The 10,898-nt window shown below is 43.8% G+C and overlaps 1 non-coding gene across 1 annotated transcript; it reads right to left on the bottom strand.

Annotated features, from left to right (window-relative positions):
- Window positions 1–10,146: 10,146 nt before the first annotated feature.
- LOC144829878 (U6 spliceosomal RNA) lies at window positions 10,147–10,253 on the bottom strand. Its single transcript, XR_013610865.1, has one exon. It is a non-coding gene; the product is annotated as a U6 spliceosomal RNA (small nuclear RNA).
- Window positions 10,254–10,898: the final 645 nt, after the last annotated feature.

Raw genomic sequence — 10,898 nt, 5'->3', positions numbered from 1 at the left:
GTAACTAGACACAATATCGAGAAAAAACGTATCGAATAGACATAATATCGAATCTAAAATATAGAATGGACATAATATCAAATGGACACGATATAGTTGTTAATAATATCGAAATGTAGGTAATATTGACTGTCAAAATATCGAATTTTTAATAATATCGAGTTTTTATAAGTGTTTTGTATGTTATCATATGTGTTGAAAGTGTATATTATTTTTGTAATGTATGTTTAATTTTTTTAAAGTAAAGAATTTTATGTTATTTAATTTTTGCGTAATTTAATTCAGTAGCGTGTTGTGGGATTATAGGGGAATAGGGTGGGAAGTAATTTCATTATAGTAAATTAAATATTAATTTTTAGGAATTATTATTATTTTTCATTTATTTTTTCGTTTTATTTTTGCAGCGGATTGTGGGTTTATGGGGGAATAGGGTGGGAAGTAATTTAATTGTATTTAAATAAATATTAATTTTTATTTATTGGTATTGACAATTAATTTATTGTTAATTAGTTATTAATTGGTAGTTATTTTTTTATTGTAATTAATTTCTATTACTTGTTTAATTGATAATTATGTTAACTAATATTTTATTATTCATAGTGGGCTGTGGATTTATAGGGGAATAGGGCGGAATGTAATTTAATTGTAATTAATTAATTATTAAAATTATTTGTGTGTATTGATAATAAATTTACTGTTAATTATTAATTGGTATATTTGTATTTATTTAATCATTGTTGGTATTTGAAATTATGTAGTTGTTAATTAATTATGAATAGATAATTATTTTTAATAACGAATATTTACTTGTATTTATAATTGATTAATTATTAAATATAATGTAATTGATAATTAATTTTAAATGTGTTTTATTGGTATTGATAATTAATTTATTTTTATTAAAATATTAAATCATTACTTTTCCTACTGCTGCGCTCACTGGAGTGGGAATATAAATTTTTACCCTCCCGCTATCCCACGCATTCCCTACTGCTGCACTCTCTGGAGTGGGAATAGTACATTTTACCCTTATGCTATCCTACACTTTCCTTACTGTTGCACTCACTGGAGTGGGAATAGTAATTTTTACCCTTAAGCGATCCAACGCTTTCCCTACTGTTGCACTCACTGGAGTGGGAATAGTAATTTTTACCCCTACGCTATCCAATGCTTTCCCTACTGTTGCTCTCACTGGAGTGGGAATAGTTATTTTTACCCTCCCGCTGTCCAACGCTTTCCCTACTGTTGCATTCTCTGGAGTGGGAATAGTAATTTTTACCCCTACGCAATCCAATGCTTTCCCTAGTGTTGCACTCACTGGAGTGGGAATAGTAATTTTTACCCCTACGCTATCCAACACTTTCCCTACTGTTACACTTATTGGAGTGGGAATAGTAAGTTTTAACCCTACTCTGTCCAACGCTTTCCCTACTGTTGCACTCTCTGGAGTGGGAATAGTAATTTTTACCCATACGCTATCCAGCGCTTTCCCTACTGTTGCACTCACTGGAGTGGGAATAGTCATTTTTACCCCTACTCTATCAAACGCTTTCCCTACTGTTGCACTCACTGGAGTGGGAATAGTAATTTTTACCCTCCCGCTATCCAACGCTTTCCCTTCTGTTGCACTCTCTGGAGTGGGAAGAGTTATTTTTTACCCTTACACTATCCAACGCTTTCCCTACTTTTGCACTCTCTGGAGTGGGAATAGTATTTTTTACCTCTACGCTATCCAATGCTTTCTCTACTGTTGCACTCACTGGAGTGCTAATAGTAAATTTTACCCTCCCGCTATTCTACGCTAAAAATATTGAATATTTTTTATTAATATGATGTTAATATATATATATATGTATTAAAAAATAAAAATGTATGTTTATTTTTTTAATTTACATTAATTATTTATTAATTTTAAGGTTATTTAAGTTTTTTTAAGTATGTTTTAGTTAATTATATTCATTATTTCCTTAATTTTAAATTACTTGTAAGACATTTTAAAAATTCGATATTTTGACTAACTATATCTTTTACAATGATATTTTGGATTAGACATTTTGGTACTTACCTGTTTGTAGATAGGAATTCGATATTTTGGTATTCGATATGTTGTCCTCGATATTTTGTCAGGTCGATATTTTCCTCCTCAATGTGACGGCAGTTAGCAAGGTAGCTCAGGAGAGATGTACATCTTAAGTGCTTGAGGGTTTTCAATGCTGGAAAAGGGGTGCATACTTATAGGTCTATGGATTGCTAAATAAGCAGATTATTTGAAAGGCACAAGTTCACAAAGATCAACAACAGATCAATGGTGATGTTTAACTACTGGAATAGAAATGTAATGTGTGATCTGTAGATGTCTTAGTGCTGGAATACCATTATATATTGCAAGTCAGCAAGGTGTTGCATTATGAGAACCTCTTGGATATCGGGCCTGGCCACAAGATAAAGTTCATGATTGAGGTGTATTGTGAGAACTCTGCCCTGTTGAGGTCTCATTTTTGGGACAGCTGTGCTTGTTAGGTCATGATAGAGGTACATGGTCAGAGCCATGTGAATATTGCAGTTTGAGGTAAACTGTAGAGGTCAGGAATCAGAGACTTTGGTTAAGCTTTAAAACCAAATAGATTCAGCTTAGAGCACACATATTTTACAAAGATCATTGACTTTAATGAATGAAAAGGTTTGGGCATATTTCCAACCGTTTACTAAACCTCAGTACAATATTTCTTACAGAAGCGAAGGCAACAAAGAATAAAGGAATGTTTCCTAATGCTCTGAATGATAAGGACTGGATAAAGGATTTGCTTGAATCTTGAAAAAAGGTCTACATAGGCATTACATTGGGTATTGTACAGAAAATCATGGCTGAAATATAGTCTGATAATCATATAGGGCCCGATGTAGGTAAATCTCATTTACCGACTCTACAATACCGAATTTTACCGATTCGGTATTCTAGATTCGGTAAATGAGATGTAGGAAATAATTCGGTAATTTTTACCGAATCAGTATGATTCGGTAATTACCGAATCTGTATTTACCGATTCGGTAATTGCCATAGGTTAGGAATCAATGTCAATTACCGAATCGGTAAATACCGATTCGGTAAAATTACCGAATTGTCAAGGGGGTCAGGGGGTCACTTTGACTTTATGTGCCATGTGACACATATACATGCCCTTAGGGCATGTATGTGTGCCACATGGCACAGGTGTACATGCACAGATGTGCATGTACACAGGAATTCGTTATTTACCACAAAATAGTATTTTGTGGTAAATAACGAATTCTTAAGGGCCTGTGGCACTGTTTTCAGTGCCACCTACATCTAGATTTACCGATTTGGTAAATTTACTGATTCGGTATTTTACCGAATCGGTAAATGTACTGAATCGTTAAATTTACCGATTCTGTAAATTTTAGGCCCCCTACATATCAAAAACCAAATACCGGTCGGTAACGGCCGAAATCGGCCGTTATCGGCCGGTATTTGGTTACCTACATCGGGCCCATAGTTTTCTAAATGTCAGTTACAAAAATATTGACCTACTAGACTTAATAATATAAAATCTCCAACGATATGTAGATCAAAATATTTTTTAGCAGACCATAGTTTTATTATGGATATTTATTTGATATAAAACCTTATACTGTGTCTTCCACACTTAGAATTGTATAGCTCTTATGCTTCCACCATATCTACGGCTGAAATATTCAAAGTTGATAATTAAATGTCCCTAACTTAGGGCTGATTACAAGTTGCGTGGAACAGGCAGGGTAGTAAATCTACATGCACAATGTATCTAACTATACTGTAATACTGCAACTGTACCTTGAAATTATGATCCAAGGAATGGAAAATCACCATGTGGAGACAGATTTACTGGTTTTAGAAATACACAAAATTCCCAGTTTAATGGCCTTTAACACATACATCTACCACCTATCCTGGGAATGTGATACATTTATGTGGGGAATTTGCGTGGAATGAGGGTGCGGAGAGAGGGTAATGAGGAGTAAGAGATGGAAGGATCAGATAAGGTCTGGCAAAGGGGAACATTGACTACTCACACTGCCAAAAAGAAAAGTTGGAGGACAAAGGTTGGATGCTACTGCAGCCAAAGTCTCATGCGATTTTAATGAGCTGATGTATCTCCTGGTACAATTGGGTGTGGTGTTCTAACAGCTGGGAAAACCAGACGCAGAAACACCGGCCAATCCATCCTTAGGCAGAATGGATTTCAATGTCGTATTTTCGTGCAGCCTGATGATCAGTGACCTAGGCCAGATGTACGACCATTATAAATTGCAACTCGCAATTTGCGCTTGATTGCGAGTCGTAAATTGTGAGTCGCAATTTACAATGTACAACAGTGTCTGACACACTGATTGCGATTCCCAATGGGGTCGCAAAATGCGAGCCTCATAAATATTAATGATACACTCGCAATTTGTGACCCCATTGGGAATGGCTGGCCCTCCCAGGTATGGTGGCCTGCTGGGCTCAGCAGACCTCCATGTCTGGGACTGCTTTTAAATAAAGCATTTTTTTAATGCAGCACGTTTTCCTTAAATGAAAACGGGATGCATTTAAAAAAAAAAAAAAAACTTTTTTGTTTCATTTTTTAAGGGCAGGTAGCATTACCTGGGACCACTACTTGCCCATAAAAAATATTTTCCCCTGCCTTTGCAAAGGGTAAGGGGTCCCCTGGGGACTCCTTCCCATTTGCGACTCCATTACCACCCTCTTGAAGAGGGCAGTAAATTGCGAGTGTTTTGCGACCGCAATTGTGGTCGCAAAACATTCATACATAGGGCAGCGAGTCGCAGTTAGGAAGGGACAGCCTTGGAACGCCCCTTCCTAATTGCGTGTCGCTAAACACTATTTTGCGAGTCACAATTTTTGCGACTCGCAAAATAGTGTTTGTACATGGCCCTATCATATTTTGCATGCGCAAACAGGTCGCAAACCCGTTTGCGCATGCAAAATCTCGTTGTACATCTGACCCCTAGTCTATTACTTTAACTTTTATTCTCTAGAAATTTGTATTGATTTTTTCAATTTTTCTTACTGTACTCTTCCTCAATCTGATGATTCTAGAAATTATAAACCTTGTAAAAACATAATTAAAAACAACAAGATAGAATTGCCAGCAGAGAAAAACTACAGCTCTTGGCAATGCAGGGGAAGCAATGCATCTGTGACACAAACGTCATCACCAAATGCAGGGAAACGGGAGCTGGGTTGAAGATCTAGGCCAATGATCATTAGCCTGTGTATAACAGTTGTGGGTAATGAAAACATCTCACTAAGGGCCAGATGTAGGTGATTCCGATTTACCTACTCTTAAATACCGAATCGTACTGATTCGGTATTTATGAGTTGGTAAATTGGAAGTAGGCAGATGTAGGTAATTTTTATTTTTCAATTACCGAATCTGTAAGATTCGGTATTTACCGATTCTGTAAATACCGAATCGGTATTTCCCATTGATTCCTATGGGCCTTGAAGCCCATAGGAATCAATGGGAAATAACGATTCGTTATTTACAGAATCGGTAAATACCGAATCCTGGCAGGGGGAACGGGGTGTCACTTTGACACCCTGTAGCACCCCAATTGCAGGCTTGTGTGCCATGTGGCACACATACATGCCCTAAGGGCAAGTCTGTATGTCACATGGCATAGGTGTACATGCACAGATGTGCATGTACATTGGAATTCGGTATTTTACCACCCAATAGGATTGGGTGGTAAAATAAGAAATCCTAAGGGCCTGTGGCACTGCAAACTGTGCCACCTACATATGGATTAACAGAATCGGTATATTTACCGATTCGGAAAAATACCGAAGTGGTAAATTTACCGAATCGGTAAATATAACGATTCTGTAAATTCTGAGCCACCTACATGTCAAAAGCCAAATACCGACCGACCGGTATTTGGCTACCTACATCTGGCCCTAAGTGCATACTTTATTATTTATTTGTTATTTTTTTTATCTGCTGCCTGTTGTGTGGATTACTCTGGAATATTCAGGTGTAATCACCTAAACTGTGGTTGGTATGAAGTTATTCATGATTTTCCACGAGTAAACATCAATTAATTAGCGCTGTGCAAATTATGGGTAGTAGTGCAATCTCAACTGTAAGAATTAGAAGCACAAATTATATTAAACATATCTGTCACGTTTTCCATGTTCATGCCTGACTAGCCACTCCAGTCCAGGTTTTTAACCGAAATTCTGAGACTGTTAGTCCTGGTGTTATAATTAGATAAGCATGACGGCTACAAGTCCCAGAAAGCAATGAATACAACCTGGACTGGGGCAGCTAGTAAAGCACTGACCTGGGAAAGTTGGCAGCCTGATTTTAATAATGCATTAACTCCAGACTAAAGAACAAATGTTCATGAGAGAACACGATCGCAGACCCGTCAGAATATTTGTGACAGTGAAGAGATTGCATCTGGGGAGCACCTGCCAAGTCAGAAAATATTGTTTTTCGTTGTTCTTATCTTTTATGTCTTAATCAGTAGATGAATTTATAGAATACTGTTTTCTCGGCGGTTTTAAACGGTTTGCGGGTCAGCCTTCATAGGCTGCCCTCACTCACATTGGCATCTGTTTCTTAATCAGCACTTGTCCTCAAGCGGCCTGCGAGATTTCAAGGCATGTCAGCGGAGCCATGATGAATATAACCATTGATTTAATGCTAACTAGATGTTTCACCTTCAGTGTGTTTGCAAATGAACTGCCTCCAGCCCCAGAAGCCAGATTCATACGCATAATAAAATGAGGGAACTTATCAAGTTCACAAACATATAATTTTCTTGGTGCATGTTAAAAGCAAAGATGTACCAATAGAAATAGTTTCCTTTTGCGCCAGTAATATATTAGAACTGATTGCTTGCAATAAATAAATTATGCAGTGCCTTTTGGAAGATCACTTGTCAAATGAACGGACTAATCACAAAAGGACAGCTCAGTGCATTATTCCCTTCAGTCTACAGATACATTATACATAGACCACAGTTTTGTCAGTGCAGCTGTATTTTAATTTTTCATCGCCTGTTCTCTTTCATATTTCTAGACCTAGTTGTCAATGGAATATGAAAAGTCTTTGCCTGCTTCATTGTGTATTGTTTTTCATGGCTGCCAAAGGGAAGTGTTGTTAATGGCTCTAAATATGTTGATGGACAGTCAACTGTTTATGCAATCATGCCCCGGTTACTTACCGGTAATCTTCATTACTCCGAGTATAGTCTTCCTCGCCACATGACTTACATAGTGAGCTTCAGCTCCACACCAGAACCCTCCAAAGCAAAAGTTAGCCTCCCATGCCTCCCATCCCCTCCCAAGATGGCCGACCCATTACCACCTGACCTCTATAAGAGGCGGGCCGGCCCAACCATCAGCCTGAAACCACCAAGCACAAACATGAAGCCGATAGCCAGACAGGGAGGGAGGGATGGGAACTCAAGTGGCGAGGAAGACTATACTCGGAGTAATGAAGATTACCGGTAAGTAACCGGGGCATTACCTCCTCGTTAGTCTTCCTCGCCACATGACTTACATAGTGAGCACATACCAAAGCCAAGCGGCTTCATGGAACACACAAGGAACAGATCAGAAGGGGATGACCACGAAAGAGTGCAAACCCAACAGACCAGCACGAGTGGAAGGACCACCCAGGAGAGAGGCAACCACGAGTAGGAGAACCAACCCGGGACCGAAGACACCGGGAAGGCCGAAAAACAAACCGGACCCCAGAGACACCAAGAGTCGCCAGGAAACCGCCCCAACCGAAGGAAGGCAGAGAAAGGCACGGGAATGGACCACACGGAACCAAAAAGGCAACAGCAACCAGGGCCAGAACAGAAACGAGCAGGCCCGAACAACACACCAGGGCAGCCCAACAGGCCACACAAAGTGAGAGGGGAGCAAAAGGCCCAAGAGAGGAACCGAATGAACAGAGGACATCCCCACCACAGCGACCCAACAACAAAAAACACCAGTGGAAAGAGACAACCAGGCCGCCCAAAACAGCAACACCGCAAGGGCGACCAGAAAAACTGGGAAGCGGCACCAGAGCCATCCAACAGACAGGCAAGAGCCGGAAGAATGGAAAAGGGAGCCGAAAAAGGACAGAAGGGGGACCAACCCCCGTCAAACAAAGGACCCCCGGAAGGGACCGCGACTCCAAGGAGAGAACCAAGGCAGGCACCCAGGAAAGGAGCCGGAGGAGAACCAACCAGGTAAAGGCGAAAAAAACGAAACCCCACAGGCCCGCCCACGGCCAGAAGGGAGAAGAAGAGGCAGAAAGAAGCCAAACGGCCAGGAACGGGAACACCTCGCACAGGGACCAAGCAACCGCCCCAGTAAGAAACACAAGAAGGGAGCGAGCCGCCCAAGAGAGCACCCAGGCGGGCAAACAGACAGCCAGCCCACAACCAGGCCCAGCCCAGCGAGACAAAGAAGAACCAATAGGCACAGGAGCGCGGCAGCAACACACCAAAGGCGTGAAGGACAGAAGGGCAGGGCGAAGACGAGCCCGAGCCACGACAAAACACCCAGGAAGCCACCAGAGCCAACAGGACCCGGGACCCCAAAACCAGGGGAAAGAAACGAGGACACACCCACAACGGAAGCGCAGCGTCCCGCCAGGGAATCCCATAGCACCGCCGGAAACAAAAACAGCCAGCAGGCAAAGGGACCCCAGGAAGCGCAAAGCCGGGAGCCCAAACGAGAAGGCCGAAGAGCCAAAAAAAAAAACGGAGACCCAAAGGAAGCAGACAGGGCCAGACGGACCCAGGAGACTCCCGAACCAGGCACAAAGAGAGGCCCGACCCACAAACCACCGGAGGAGAGGCGATGAGAACATGAGCACCCAGGGCCAGAAAAGCCGCAGCCAAAAACGACCCAGGCAAGGACAGCACCAATGAGCCAAAGAAACAAAAGGGGCGAGCCCCGCACACACCCCGGAGCACGAGGCAGGGGACAAACTCACCACAGGGACCAACAAGCCCCAGCAAGGCAGGGGAAAACCCCAGAGAAGCCAAGGAACGGCAAAACAGAAGCCAGTAGGGAAAAACGACCACAGGGAAACCACCGACCCAGCACAGACCGGGAACCCAAGCACGGCCAGAAGAAGGCACCACCAACACATGGGCAGGAGGAACCCAGCACACCCAGGAGACAGAGCGGGAAGAGTCGGGGGAAAAAGAACCAAGGAAAAGGCCAGAGGCCCCGAGACCAACAGGAAGGGGAGGATCATCGCAAGGACAGACAGGGGCAAGAAACCACCGCCAGATCACAAGACCCAAACCACGACCAGAGGAAGGCCCCACCAAGGCAGACAACCCCAACCGGACAACCCACGAATAGGACCCGGAGAGAAAGCAGCAGCGAAACCTCCAAAGCGACCCCGCAACAAAGAGGCAGGCGCCAAAACCCCGGACCGACCAGGCAGGCACCACACAAAGGAAGCAGAGACACCAAAGGGCCAAAGCACCAAGGGCACTGAAAGTCCGGAAGAGAAGGAACGCAACAAACACCCGACCCCCAGGGGGCAAGGAGAAGCAAAGAGACAGCAGGAAGTCGACAGGAAAAGGGCGCAAGAGTCGCCCGCCGAGACAGGGGGGAGTAGCAAAGCAGCAGATCCCGATAAGACAAGGAGAGCCCTCCAGGAGCAGAAACAGTCAGCAAGAAAACACTGACGCAGCCCAGAGACGGACGGAGAGACCCCAACAGCAGGAAGCCCATAACAGACAAGCCGCAGCCCACAGCCCCCGGAAAAAACCCAGAGGACGGACAACAAGGAACTAACCGGGACCGACCCCACACCAAAACAGCGGGGACAGGAGTCCACAGGACAAAAGGACCACAGGCCCAAAGCCCGGAAGGCAACACCGCAAGCACGAAGCAAAAGGCCCCACAACCCAACGCCATAGGCGCCGAAAAACAAGCAATCCAAAAATGCACCACACAAGGACACACTTAGAACAACGGCAGGGACCGAACCCCGGCCCGAGAATGGCGGGCACCACTCAAGGTACAAGACACACCACCGAGCCAAAGCACCCTGGACTCAAGCCAGACCAAGGAACCCTGCGAAAAAAGCAGAGAGAGCAACCCACCGGGAGACTCCAAACATGGAACGCCACACGAAATAGCGTGTCAACCCAGTGCAGGGACCATGCAAAACCTCACTGTAAAAATCCAATACCAGGAAATGTGCCGCTGAAGCGAGCACAGAGGAAACATGGAACGCACAACGAATACGCGCGTCATCCACTGGCAAACAGGCAACCCCAGAGCGCCCAGGGGGTAGCCGAAGCAAACACGTCCGAAGAGCACCCGCCGAGTATGCGAACCACACACGAGGAAGAGAGCGCAAGGGGAGCCCAGCAAAGGAGCAGGTGAAAACACCGTCCGAAAACCAAACGCTAGGGGACATGGGCACAGCAAAAGCGGGACCCGAACCCAGGCTAGAGCACCAGCAAAGCGCTGAAAAAAAAAAACAGATGAACAGTGCAACCAAATCCAAAGGGACACACAACAGCGACCCCAGAAGGAAGAAAAGCAGAGAGAACCCGCCAGGAGCAGAGCCCGTGACCACGAGGCCGAAACACAGGTCCCCACAGTGGAAGCAAGAAACCACCGAGCCACCAGCACACAGCCCCAACAGAATGCGAGAAGTACCCCCAAAGGAGCCCTAGCAGGCAGAATGAGAGGAGTGAACAAACACCGGAAAGGCCCAATGCCGCGCCATGAACAGCGAGACAGCAGGAGCGGCAAACAACCAACATGAGGAAGAGTAGCCACCACAACCACCAGGACACAGCGCCAAACCAGGGAACCAACGCAACCAAACGAGGAAGCAGAGGACCCACCAAGA

This window comes from Lissotriton helveticus, chromosome 4_1 (genome assembly GCF_964261635.1).
Source record: "Lissotriton helveticus chromosome 4_1, aLisHel1.1, whole genome shotgun sequence".
Classification (NCBI taxonomy): Eukaryota; Metazoa; Chordata; class Amphibia; order Caudata; family Salamandridae; genus Lissotriton; species Lissotriton helveticus.
The sequence above is the reverse complement of the archived record's forward strand: the minus strand, read 5'-3'. Positions and strand labels throughout refer to the sequence as shown.